The following is a 12,927-nucleotide window of genomic DNA, read 5'->3' on the forward strand; positions in this document are numbered from 1 at the left end:
AAAAAAAAAAAAAAAGTTACTGTGTTGGTAATCTCTTTAGGATGACCAACAATCTCTAGCCCCTTGGGTACCCCAATTCCCCTCCTCTTGAATGAATTAGACACAGTGACTCCTGCCATACAAAATGCAGAAAGGATTCTTCTTCTCTGCCCTCAAGAGTTCCCACTACCTAAACATTCCAAGCTCATCTGGTACTGTCAGGAGCCAGCACATTTAACCCTAATGCTTAACAAGGAATAGAAACCAGTAAACAAATATGTGAAGATGCTTCAGACCCCGAACTCCACAACTGCAGCAGGGGCAACTTCACAGCAAGCACGACCCTCAGACACCTAACAGCCACTCTGCATTCCTGAATTGGGGGTAAATCGTGATGAAGCAATACTTTAACACAGGATCCTAACCAAGAGAGAAAGAACACTGCATACACTGAGAAGAGGAAAAATACATAGAAAAAGAACAAAAGTAGGGAGAGCCCAGACTAGAGAGCATCTTGCATCGCTCTGCAAGAATATCTCTCACAATCTACGCAAATTCAGTGTTCAAACCCTGAACAAACCCGTTCAAATGACTAAAACTGACCCCGGACAATAAAGCAAACCATGTGGAGAATTTTACAGGTTAGAATGGGGAGGGAGGGGCAAGGCAAGCTCGCTAAGTTCTTCAAGTCAGGAAACAATTTCTCGTTCATCTGTACCAGAATACAAATAAGTATGTAAATTTCAAGACAAAGTAGTACGATCCCAAAAACCTGCAAAGATAATACAAACTAAAAAGAAACTAATTTCCAAAAATGAACTTTATAAACTCCTGAGCGCTGGGCCGTACTCCAGCACAGCGCCACATTATACTTCACAATCTCTGAAGAAATTCAGTTAGTACTCCAGAGCTCAGTGACTTACTTGCCACAGGCCTTCTGGTGAGTCAGCCAGAAGTCTGGGAAAAAGTCCGGTGGTGCCATCACCCTGCCAGGGCCTCACAGCACTGTGGCCCTAACTGATAAAATCTCTTCGTGAAACTACAGACTTAATTCAGAGCTGCTTCGATTAACCAGTACACACCTTTAACCCTAACACCTGGGGCGCCGAAGTGGGCAGGCCTCTGTGAGTTTGGGGTCAGCCTGGTCTACAGAGCTAATTCTAGGACAGCCAAGGCTACACAAAGAACCCTGTCCTGAAAAAACAAACAAACAAAAAAAAAAAACTTCAAAGTGAAAATATATTTGATGGAAAACACACTTGCTGAAAGACAATGTCCATATATACATTACCTAAAGTCAAACTTTTACTTTACCAAGCTAAATTCAGTACCTTGGGTCACAAGAAATGGATGTAGACGGATGTTAATGCTGGCAGGAAGGAACTGGAATAATAAATCCAGTCTGCAAATGTATAAATGATAAAGTGCACACACCATTTGTGTGCATGCCTTCAGATGTACAGGCAGTCTTGTAAAACTTTACATAAAAGTGAAAATTTTGCAGGGCAGTGGTGATGGCCCGTGCCTTTTATCCCAGCAGAGGCGGGAGAGTTTCTATGAGTTCAAGGACACCCTGAGCTACAAAGCAAGTTCCAGGACAGCTAGGGCTGTCACACAGAGAAACCCTGTCTCAAATCCACCCTGTCCACACATACACGAAAGAAGAAAATCTTTTAGGAAGAGGAACTGGTGGCACCTTTAATCCCAGCACTCCAGAAGGCAGAAGCAGGTGGAGCTCTAAATTTGAGGCTAAAAGTTCTGGGACAGCCAAAGCTACACAAGAAACCCTGCCCTGAAAAAAAAAAGCCCAAGGAGTTGGAGAGATGACTCAGAGGTTAAGAGCACTGACTGCTCTTCCAGAGGTCCTGAGTTCAATCTCCAGCAACCACATGGTGGCTCAAAAACCATTCGAGACCAGCCTGGTCTACAGAGCTAGTTCCAGGACAGGCTCCAAAGCCACAGAGAAACCCTGTCTCGAAAATCCAAAAAAAAAAAAAACAAAAAAAAAACCATTTGTAATAAGATCTGGTGCCCCCTTCTGACCTGCAGGGAGACATGCAGGTAGAACATTGTATATATAATAAATAAGGGGGAAAAAAGGTGAAAGTCTTTGACGTCAAATGACAGTTGTTTCTCGCATTACACCTCCTCCATACGATGGTTAGAATTTTATACACCACCAATATACATCTTTTTTCAGGATATTTTAAATTTTACATCATAGCCCAGACCACACACTGTAAAAATGTACACCTAACTTATCGGAGCTTACCTGGCTTGTTGATCTCCTGATCTGGATACTGAATATACTTTATCTTCTCCAACTTTTCCAGGTTCTTTTGTTATTCTAAAATCAAAACAATTAATGTTTCAGATTTTGTAAGAAAAAAAAAGGAGAGGAAAATTGCATTGGGAAGGTTGTTCACGAACTCTGCGGCTTATCTACACTAGAGCCCGATGGTTGGTTGGCTATTTCTTGTTTAGTAGAAAAGTAGTGACGCCAACAGCCACAATAGCCTGCAGGGAACACAACTTTCATCTGGAAAACCCCAACAATTTTGCCACACAAAAGGACTTTTTTCAACGTAAGGCATCTGTGAGTCTGGACCGTTTTAACCAATGGATGACGGGAACTAAACACTCACGGCTCGGCTTGGTGGCTTGGCTGAGACCAGGTTTGCCCTCGCCGAGGACCTGGACTCGCTAGTTTACCAGGATGGCCTTGAACTCACAAGGACCCTGGCTGCCTCCCGCGCTGGGACTACCGGCGTCCACTACCACGCGCAGCTAGCTACAAAGTCTGGGCTGTTGAAACGCAGCAAAACCACGAAAAACACCCGTGCGCACCGACTTCCCCAGTTCGCAACTAAGAACCTAGGTTATCCGCATCAAAGCGCCGCCCCCGCCTGTCTCTGCGAGGCCGTGGGACTCCGTTTCACCTACGCAGGTGCCCATCTGTAAAATGGGCAGAAGCTCTCTACGCGAACCCCAAACAAAGAACAGCTCAAGATGGCAGTCGTCCCCGCCCCTCCTCCGGGATGTCCCGGCTTCAACCGTCCCGCCTGGTCCTGGGGGGTCCGCTCGGCTCACCCACCGGCCGCCACCGGCCGCCAAGAGTCTGCCTGCAGCTCCGCGCCGCCGCTCCCCACGGCGTGCGTGGGAAGAGAGCAACGGCCGCGGCGCCCAGCCCCGCCTCCCGCTCCTCCGGTCCCGGGCGGACGCAGCGGGGCAGCCGGGCTCGCAGCCGCCCCGTCGGGGCCCGACCGCAGCCGGCGCGTACTCACCGCGAGGCTGGCGACGACGCGCGCGGCGGAGGCTCCGGGGCAGCCTGGAGCGACGATGCGAGCCGCTCGCCCGAGTCTTCAGCGGCCCGGGAGGGGCGGAGCCTGCGGGCGCCGCCGCCGCCTCCGAGCGGCTTTCCCGGCTCGGCCAATGAGAGGGCGCGGGCGGCCTTTGAAAGTCAACGGCCGAGGGCCGGGCGCCTGCGCGCTGGGCGCCACGGAGGACTCGGCTGGGTCGGGCGAGCCTCGGGGGCCGGGGTCGCGGCTCGGAGCGGGAGGGCCGGGGGCTGGGATGGCGCCTGGGCCGGGGGGTGGGGCGAGCGGCCCGGGACGCCCGCGGCTTCTGGAGGCGGCTCGGCCCGACTGCTTATTACTGGCGACCACGCCCACGCGCGCTGGCCCGGGCCACACGGAGCCTTCCATTGTTACCTCACAGGTCCCTGGCTCCCGCCGGCCGCTGAAGTCACCGCCTGGAGGGCACGGCCTCCGCCCGCCCCGCCGAGGCCTCGGGCCCCCCTTCCCCGGTGTCCCCTCCCGCCGCCACCACCCCCAGCCTCGGGCGCGCTCGGCGGGACTGGCGCCTGCTCCCCGCCCTGTCCCCCGCCGCCCACCCTCGCCTCTCCAGCACGAGGGACCAGGGAGCGCAGCCGTCGTCTTCCCGCTCGCTCCCTGCCCGGGCTCCTCTCCCGAGTGCACTTGGAAGTCGCACTCACTCCCGAGTTAGGTGCACGGGGCTCCACTCCGTGCATCGCTGGACACCCAAGTCTTAGGCTTTTATTCGGGAGATCTCAGAAATCAGTAAGAACAGAAACCAAGATAATATTAGCGGGGGCCTGAGGCGCTCTCAGCCGTCCTCACCGATTCAGTTACCTAAGAAGGTGGAAGTTGTGGGTCCCGGGGACACCCACAGATAGCTCCGCGGTTCCGCTTTACAGATCTGTTCCAAACTTTGAAGTCAGCCTGATGGCTTTTTAACTTCGCCATCATTCTAGGCTGCGACTGTCTTTCCAGAGCGATACATGCACTGCACGTACATGTTTGTTTCTCTTAAGAAATTGTGGCTTGGAGAGGGGGCCCAACAATGAACCGCTCTTCCTTCTCTTGATGAGGACCGGGGTTAGGGTCCCCGTACCCGCACGGCAGCTCACAGCCTTCAGCAACCCCAGTTACAGGGTATCCCGTGCAGTCTTTTGCCCACCCACTCTGCTGGCAACAGGCGTGCATTTGGAGCATCTACACATATGCAGGTCAACACGCGCGCAGATTTTTAAGATTTTAAAATCTTTTTAACGTGTAATCGCCTCTAGGATTAATATGGCGAGTATTGATGAGTAGTGATGTTTTGAGTTATTTACGCCACCGGGTTTCACCTCCGTGCTTCCTTACTGCAAGAAGACAGAAGCTGCACTCACGGGCTGTTGTTTTCCCAAAAGCTCTAACACATGAAGGAGTAAGAAAAAAAATGCTTGAGAGAAGCAGAAGGGGGAAAGTATATTAGTCCCCAAAACTGAGGCGCACAGACATAGGGCAGATGCCCTGATGGAAGAAGGTCACATTATCAAAGAAAAGCAGGGTCCTTAGTGGCGGTGTTAGCCACTCCTGGAAGACGGAGGAGGAAGAGCCCTACTTACCCGCGCGTGTGGGCTGCGTAGCTAATTCCAAGCCAACCTAAAATACACAGGAAGACAGACTTAATCTCGGAGACAGGATGGAAGACGGGGAGGAGAGGGAAGGCAGAGAAAGGAAGAAAACGCTACAGTTGCGCCTTCAAGGAACATGCCTTAGAGGTTCATAAAGTTCTCCACGCAGCCAAAGATTTCTGCAACCAAACGTGGGGGGCAGAGAGGTCGGGGAGAGGAGCCTTAGAAACAATGCGGCTCCACAATGGCCAGCGTGATGTACTGACATATATGTGAATCATGATATACTCTCCATAGAGGGTAGTGCTGGCCTGGGAAAGAGAGAGCAGAGAATTAAACTAATTAAGAAATTCAAACAAATTAAGATCAAGGCTTAAAAGCAATAAACCAAAAGATTCCATGTGGAGGTGCTTGGTCCTCCCAAAACTAAGTCTGCAAAAAATGGTCAGCTGCTTTGGGTCTCTTTCTAGAAAATATTTCCATTATGATATATTCACTCCCACCAATCCCTTTGTGATAGAATATTTAAAAAAAAATAAAGGTGGTAAATATTTACATTTGTTACAGGTATAGCATGGGAGAGATGATAAAATAAAGCATGAATTCTGGGCTGGGCATGCTGCCAGTGCTCACCTGGCACGGTCAGTCCCCAGCCCTGAAAGCAAATCAGCTGTGTGTGCTGACTTCTTGGCGCTCCACAGACGCCTTGCTCAACACATTCTGACTTGAGCCCTGAAGCAGGAGGTCTCAGCACTGGCTGCTCACCCAGAGGACAGGGTCCAGTCCCATCCCCCACAGGGCAGCTCGCAACCATCTCAGGGAATATGACTCTCTTCTGAGATCACCAGGCTTGCATGTGGCTCACACATCCATGCCTGTTACAAAGCACACCCGGTCACATTAAATAACAGGTAGGCTTGGGTTTTTTGTTTCGTTTGTTTTGTTGCTGTTGTTTTGCCTGACCCTAAGCAACTCAGCAGTTCGAGCACTTTACTCTTCGTCCATCACAAGCGCCTGAGTTCAGTGCCCAGGATGGAAGTGGACCCTACACAACGCCCTGTGACTCCAGCCTGGCTCTGTGGACACCCCCACGTGTCTGACAATCACTCATACACATAAAGAAAGAATAGAAACGGGAGGAAGCTAGCATCCTTTCTTAGAAGAACAGTACATTTCTGAAGGAATGACAATAAACATAGATTTGTATTCGGCTCAAATTCTAGGGCAGTTACTAAAAGATAACGGAGAAGCCAGTAGAAGCTAAGGCTTCCCTCAAAGAGCTTGTTGGTCTGAATTCATTGTAGCCCCAACTAGTCTCAGGCTAGCAAGGTCACTTTCCAGTCTTCATACCTGAAGGAGGTCCTTCCCACAAGAATCTCTCCTTTTGTTTCACACAGGAAAATACAGGCCCATTGGCCCCGTTTAAGTCAGAGTTCCTCAAGAGATTTCATCTTGTGGTCATCAACACACCAACCCAGCCTAACTGGAGAAGTCACTTAACACCGTGGGAGTCGGCGTGCACCACTGTGTGGTTAGGAGTGGACTCCGGGTCAAATGTGGTGGTTCACATCTGTAATCAGAGTATTTGGGAAGCTAGGCAGGAGGATTGCTGCAAGTTAGAGGCCAGCGTGAACTATAGGGTGAGTTTGAGGACAACCTGGACTACAAGGTTGGGACCTTATCTCAAAACAACACAAGTAAAAAAACATTCTCTGTCTGTAGTGCTTTTCATCATGGTGGGAAGACAAATGTAATAGTATATGCCTGTAATGTCAGCACCGGGGAAACTGAGGCAAGAGGACAGCCATTAATTAAAGAACAGCCTGGATGCTGATGACACCCAGACTCTAAATTGATAAATAAATGACCTTGGTTAATCAAAATTGTCCTTGTGTCTTTGTGACCAATTTAAGATTCCAGGCCCAGGGAAAATGTTTCTTTTGCCTGCTCTGTTCTCTAAGAAGCCTTGAACTTCACACGATGATAACTTTGTTGCCAACAGCTAAGGAATTGGGTAGGAATCTTACAAGTTCTTCCTTTCCAGCATGCATTGCTTTAAACAATGTTAGCCACAGCTTCAAGATAGAAGATTTCCAACATCAGGTGCATTGTGAGGCCGATCATGGTTTACAACTAGAACCCAGGCACTCAAGTGGTGAGGGGAGGCCTAGACTCTCATCAAAGAGTGGGGGGGGAGGGTTAGACTCTCATCCTCAGGTATTCAGAGTTGACAGAAGACTAGAGCAAACTCTTTAGGAAAGGGCTGAGGGTCTGCCTTCAGTACTCCCTTTTTCCCTAGTATCTGCCCTTCACCTCAAACCTAGTAAAAGGTCAACCTAAGTCTGTGGCATTCACTAGATCCTTTGTTAATCCAAGAGGAAAATTGTCATTGCACTGGTGGGTGCTAAGGTGGAATTGCCAAAGGTCCTACCCAGTTGTGCCAACTAGGGGACCAAATAAGCCTCTGCAGAGACATAAAAGTCAATGTCAGCTGGGCAGTGATGGCGTATGCCTTTAATCCCAGTACTCAAGAGGCAGAGGCAGGCAGGTCTCTGAGTTGGAGGCCTACAGAGCGAGTTCCAGGACGTAATGAGCCTACAGTACTGCTCAGCCACTGGGTTGGGTAATGTTCAGGTGCGATGCCCCCAGTGGTACACTACCTGCAAAGTAATAGGTTTTCTTTTTTTTTTAATATTTATTTATTTATTATGTATACAATATTCTGTCTGTGTGTATGTCTGCAGGCCAGAAGAGGGCACCAGACCTCATTACAGATGGTTGTGAGCCACCATGTGGTTGCTGGGAATTGAACTAAGAACCTTTGGAAGAACAGGCAATGCTCTTAACCACTGAGCCATCTCTCCAGCCCAGTAATAGGTTTTCTATAGCCAAAATAATAGGCTTCTCTGCCCACGCAGTAAGCCAGATCAAGCCGAATTGAAAAAGTAGAATAGGTTTATTTGAGCAAATCAACTCCCAGGTGGGTTCTCTAGTCCCAGAGATAGAGGCCGGAGAAGTCACACATCCAAATTAAACAGGGTGATTATATAGCTTGTAGGCATGGGATGATGACTTGTCTACCACAAGCTGGGTTTGTGCCCAAGTATGATATAAAAAATCGAATGCTTTAGGTGGGGACTTGGGCTGCTGGTAACTTAGGAGAGGAGCTGCCATAGCCACCAAGAATGCAGAAAAGGCAGGTATGGGGCTTCTCAGACTATGCAGGAGAGCTGGAGGTTCCAACAGAACAGGAAGAAGCAATGACTCCAAAAGTCATGAACCTGACTTCATCTCCTCCTGGGAAAATCTTTCTCTACTTAGTAGGTTTTTCTTGGCAGTTGTTTCCCCTAGAACTTCATAGATGAGCACCGAAGCTACCCATTTCCCTCTCCAGCCCCTCCCTTCCCCTCCCAAATTAATATCTCTTCTTTAAATATATGTAAATATAGATAATGTGCAGAATCTCTTTACCTTGGCCCACGTGCACACGAGTCCTGGGCTGACCACGTGGAATTATGGGTAGGCGTGTGGGAACTCTTCCCTGGAGAAAACTGACTCTTCCTCTCTCAGCAGTCATGGCCCTCCTGTAGCTCCTTATGTTGGAGTGGAACCACGTGGAATTTCCCTGTCTGCATTGGCATTTCAATCCGTGTCGTTATTTGCCATTGTTGTTCAGGCAACTACATTGCTGCAAGTCCCTGCTATGTCTAGGGGACAGAATCTCACAGCTGACTTCCAGGACCTCTGGCTCCTAGAATCTTTCTGCCCCTGAGCCTTAAGTGTAGGTGCTACATTGCAGATGTATCAGTTGGGATGAGGGACCCCACAGTTCCTACTCTCTGCACTTTGAACTTGTGGATCTCTACCGTGGTCTCCATCCACTGCAAACAGCAGCTTCTTTGAGGGTTGAGAGCTACACTTATGTGTGGGTATGAGGATAAATATTTAGAAAACAGTTGGAAATCATACTAGCTTAGGAAAATGGTAGAAGGGGCTCCTCTGGGCTCTATGGCCTCCCCAGTCATGAGTAGTTTGATCAGTTTCCGGTACCATGCATGCAATTCTCCCCCCGTTAAGTGGGACTTAAATCCGGGTAGAACTACCAATTGCTCCTCTCCCTTGGTAGCTGACGTAGCTTCTTCTGAAACCGTTAGAACCAGGCCTCGGGAAGGGCAGAGTCAGTTCTGTTCCTCTAAGGCCTGTATATGGTGTCTTCAGCAAGAGGCTCCTACCTTAAAATTCTGGGAGGCAACCACATTAGCTTATATTGTTTTGTGGGTCTCTTAGACGCCCTTGTCACCCTTGTCCGGGAGCTCAAGAACAGGCTCCTCATGCTTGGCACTTGGGATTTTGTTGATAGTCTATGGTTCCTGGCATAAAGTAATTTAAGCTATATAACTAGGTATACGCGCACACACACACACACACACACACACACACACACACATATTATATGTATTGTGGATAAATATAAATTATATTCCTTATGTCCTTTTCAAATATCAATGTCTTATAGCCTTCCTCTCTCCTCTTCCCTCTCTTACCTATACAGGCTTTAAGGGGACAGCGGAAGGACAAAATCAGCTTGCTATGTAATTGGTATGTTCTTCTTCAAATGACCAGTTACTGTGTTGAAAACAAGTCATGATTTCAGCCACCTGCCAACGAACAATCGGAGGTCTATTACCCTTAAACAAAAAGATGTTTGTTACAGGCAGACAATGCTGGCAGAGATGAGTCCGCCTTGTGACGGCTTCATCACCACACACGGCCATTCCTTCCTCCTCCCCCACATCTCCAGAGTGAAGCGAGGTCTATTTGCTTTTCCATATAGAGCAGCTCAGCATTTCTTGAACCAGCTCCTGACTTCCTTATTCATAGACTCAAGCTGTTCTCACTAAAACAAATGCAGTTCCTTCTCTAGTAACAATTCCAGTGTGGGAGAGACGCTGTGTTTGCTTAATCGTAACAAAAAGATGGCCTTGGCAGTTTGTGTGTTTACAACTCTCCTTTGCAGTAAAAACTGATAACTGTCAGAACATTGAAACCCCCATGACCCCTACAACTGCTCCACCACAGCTTCGCTCTGGATCCCGGAGCTTCCAGTTCACTTGCGCTTAGGAATTCTCATGCGTAAAGTCCGCTCGATCCAACTCAAAACTGGAGGAACAAACAATGCCAGGTTCAAAACAAGACTGTTGGCGATGGTGCAGCAACACTTCTGCAGGGCAGCAGTCTGGGTGCCAGGAACGAGGAAGCTGCCCACTGTTTAAAGCTCTGCAGAAAACGGATGTTCTGCCTGTTGAGAAACAAGTGACAGGGTTTCTATAACTCGTGATCGTAGACTCTGAGGAATGACACCATTTTCCAATAGCAAGGTATTTGCCACGGGTTTGGAAGGGATCACGTGCCAAAACCATTTCTAAGTCTCCTTCAAAGATCCGAGAGTAGGTTAGTGGCAAGTGTGGCTGCTATCAAGTCTGATGGCCGGAGTCTGATCCCGGGAATCCCCTGGTAGAGAAGAGAAGCAGCTCCCAAAGTGGTGCTCTCACCAACCCTGTACCCAGTAAAATTTAAAAAATACACCCCAGAATTACTTTTAAGGGTCCCAAAGTTACTGTAAAATTTCAAAATATTTCTCGGCATATTTTAATAATTTCGGTTTCTAAAATATACATGAGCAACTTGTAATTACAAAGTAAACAAGATTTAGCTTTGTGTCACCATTCCAAATTGTAATTCATTTGAAAATTCAGCAATCAATACTGTTTAAACCATGTTGGACTCTTCCTCGGAAATTATGTTTAGAGTTAGTCCATGAACCAGACCTCTAAATAAAAATAAGAAGTCACTAATTTCATGGGCCTATTTATAATTATAAAACAAAAAGCAGATCCTGGGGCTAGAGAGATGGCGCAGAGGTCCTGAGTTCAATTCCCAGCAACCGCACAGTGGCTCATAACTATCTGTAATGAGATTTGGTGCCTGCCCTACATGGCAGAACACTGTATATATAATGAAGAAAGAAATCTTTTATAAAAAATGGCCAATTTATGGGACTAATCTATAAATAAAGAGAAAGAAGAGGTTTTAGTAGGAAACTTTCTAAAGAATTACTTGTTTATTTCCTGGGCATTGGTGTTTTGCCTGCATATATATGAATACATTGTATATAGTGTGTATATGTATGTATATATATATATATGCATATAATGTGTGTGAGACAGTGACAGGTCCTCTGTGAACTGGAGTTACAGACAGTTGTAAGGGAATTGAACCAGCGTCCTCTGGAAGAATAGCCAGTGTTCTTAACTGCTGAGTCATCTCTCCAGCCCCTAGTATAAAACTTTTCATTTGTACAAAAAGAAACAGGAAATGGATGGCAAACCTAGAAGGTGACTGCTCATCAGAGGACGGCTGAGACCCGGATGAAGGAGACATTTGTATAGCTTAGTGATAAGGAAGCAAAAGAACAGAACAAGTGTGGATACTTACAAGATAATTCTGGAAAGTTGTATTTGAAAGAGCTGGAACTCTACACACCAGTTTTAGCTTTAGTCTCTTGTTGAGCTGGATTTGTATATGTTAACTGACCCTGGGGCCCTACTTCGTGAACAGCTTGGAATGACACTCAGTGTCCTACCGTTTGTTAGCTGTCAGTCCACGGTGGCATTGAAGTCCACGCAAGCGCCGTAGAGGGGAACCATCACGTGATGGGTGATTTTGGATGTCAGCTTGGCAGGGCCTAGAATCACCTGGGTAGAGTTTCAGTGAGGGATTGTCTGGATCAGGTTGGACTGCAGGCATGCCTGTGAGGGATTGCCTTAATGAGGGTAATTGGAGTGGAAAGACCAACCCCAAACGTGGGTGACAGCATTCCCCGGGTTGCGCCCTGGCCTGGATGAAAAGAACAGAGCAGCATGGCCTGTGGTGTCACGCTTTGCTTTTGACTAGGATGCAGTGTGCCCAGATGCCTCCTAAGGTCCGGGTGCCCTTGACTTCCCCGCCAGGATGAGCTACACGCTTGAACTGTGAGCTAGAAGAAGGCCTTTCTCCCCCTATGTTGCTTCTCTTTGGAATATTTTATCATAACAGCTGGGGGGAAACGTAAAACACATCACCAAGTGAAGTCTGTCCACCCACACAGCGAAATCCATCACAAACTTGTGCTGGAAGCTTGTTAAAATGAACTTGTTACAAGACAGGTTAGTTCAGTTCAGTTTCAAGTAACACACTAGGAAGGTTATGGTCTCTGTCCCCTGCCAGCGCAGTAAAGTTAAACTTCATTTCTATTTTCATCTGTAAACATTCTATTTAATTTTTATTTATTGGGCGGGGGGGGGGGTAACATGGGCCACAGCATCCTTGTGGAGGTCAGAGGAAAATACACAGGAGTTGGTTCTCTTCTTCTGCCTTGTGCTACTTGGATTAAACTCAGTCCTTAGGCCTGACAACGCGAACCTTTACCTGCTGGGCCGGCTCATCGGCACTGTGTTTTCATCTTTACTACCCAGCCCTGATAACCTTGTCCCCTTCACACACACACACACACACACACACACACACACACACACACACACTATAAATTCATGAAGCAGTTGAAACTAAAGTATAAAATAAAATCTGTCTTTGAAAAGTGTTTTTTGATTTAAGAAGTAATGAGTATAGTGGCCCTGGCATCTGCACCTGGGAAGCAGAGGCAGGCCAATCTCTGAGTTCAAGGATGGCCTGATCTACAAACTGAATTCTAGAGCAGCCAGGTCTTATGTAGAGAGAGCCTGTCTCAAAAAGGGGGGGGGGAGGGAAATGGAAGCTTTTCTATACAGATAATAAAATCACTTTGAAGAACATAATATTATCCACGAAACAACTTAGTGTTTTTTGATTTAAGAAGTAATGAGTATAGTGGCCCTGGCATCTGCACCTGGGAAGCAGAGGCAGGCCAATCTGTGAATTCAAGGATGGCCTGATCTACAGAGTGAGTTTTAGGACAGTCAGGGCTACACAGAGAACCCTGTTTGAAAAGC

At 47.7% G+C, this 12,927-nt stretch overlaps 1 protein-coding gene across 1 annotated transcript in view; it reads right to left on the minus strand.

The window, feature by feature from the left end:
- The window catches only part of Trim59 (tripartite motif containing 59), an 11,720-nt gene extending 8,373 nt beyond the window's left edge, over positions 1-3,347 (minus strand). Inside the window, exons 1-2 of the mRNA XM_005344096.3 lie at positions 3,264-3,347; positions 2,252-2,326 (exon numbers count right to left, since the gene is read on the minus strand). The gene's annotated coding sequence lies outside the window, so the exon portion shown is untranslated. The remainder of the gene's footprint in view (positions 1-2,251; positions 2,327-3,263) is intronic.
- Between the last annotated feature and the right edge of the window lie 9,580 nt (positions 3,348-12,927).

Source organism: Microtus ochrogaster, chromosome 1 (genome assembly GCF_000317375.1).
Source record: "Microtus ochrogaster isolate Prairie Vole_2 chromosome 1, MicOch1.0, whole genome shotgun sequence".
NCBI classification, from domain to species: Eukaryota; Metazoa; Chordata; class Mammalia; order Rodentia; family Cricetidae; genus Microtus; species Microtus ochrogaster.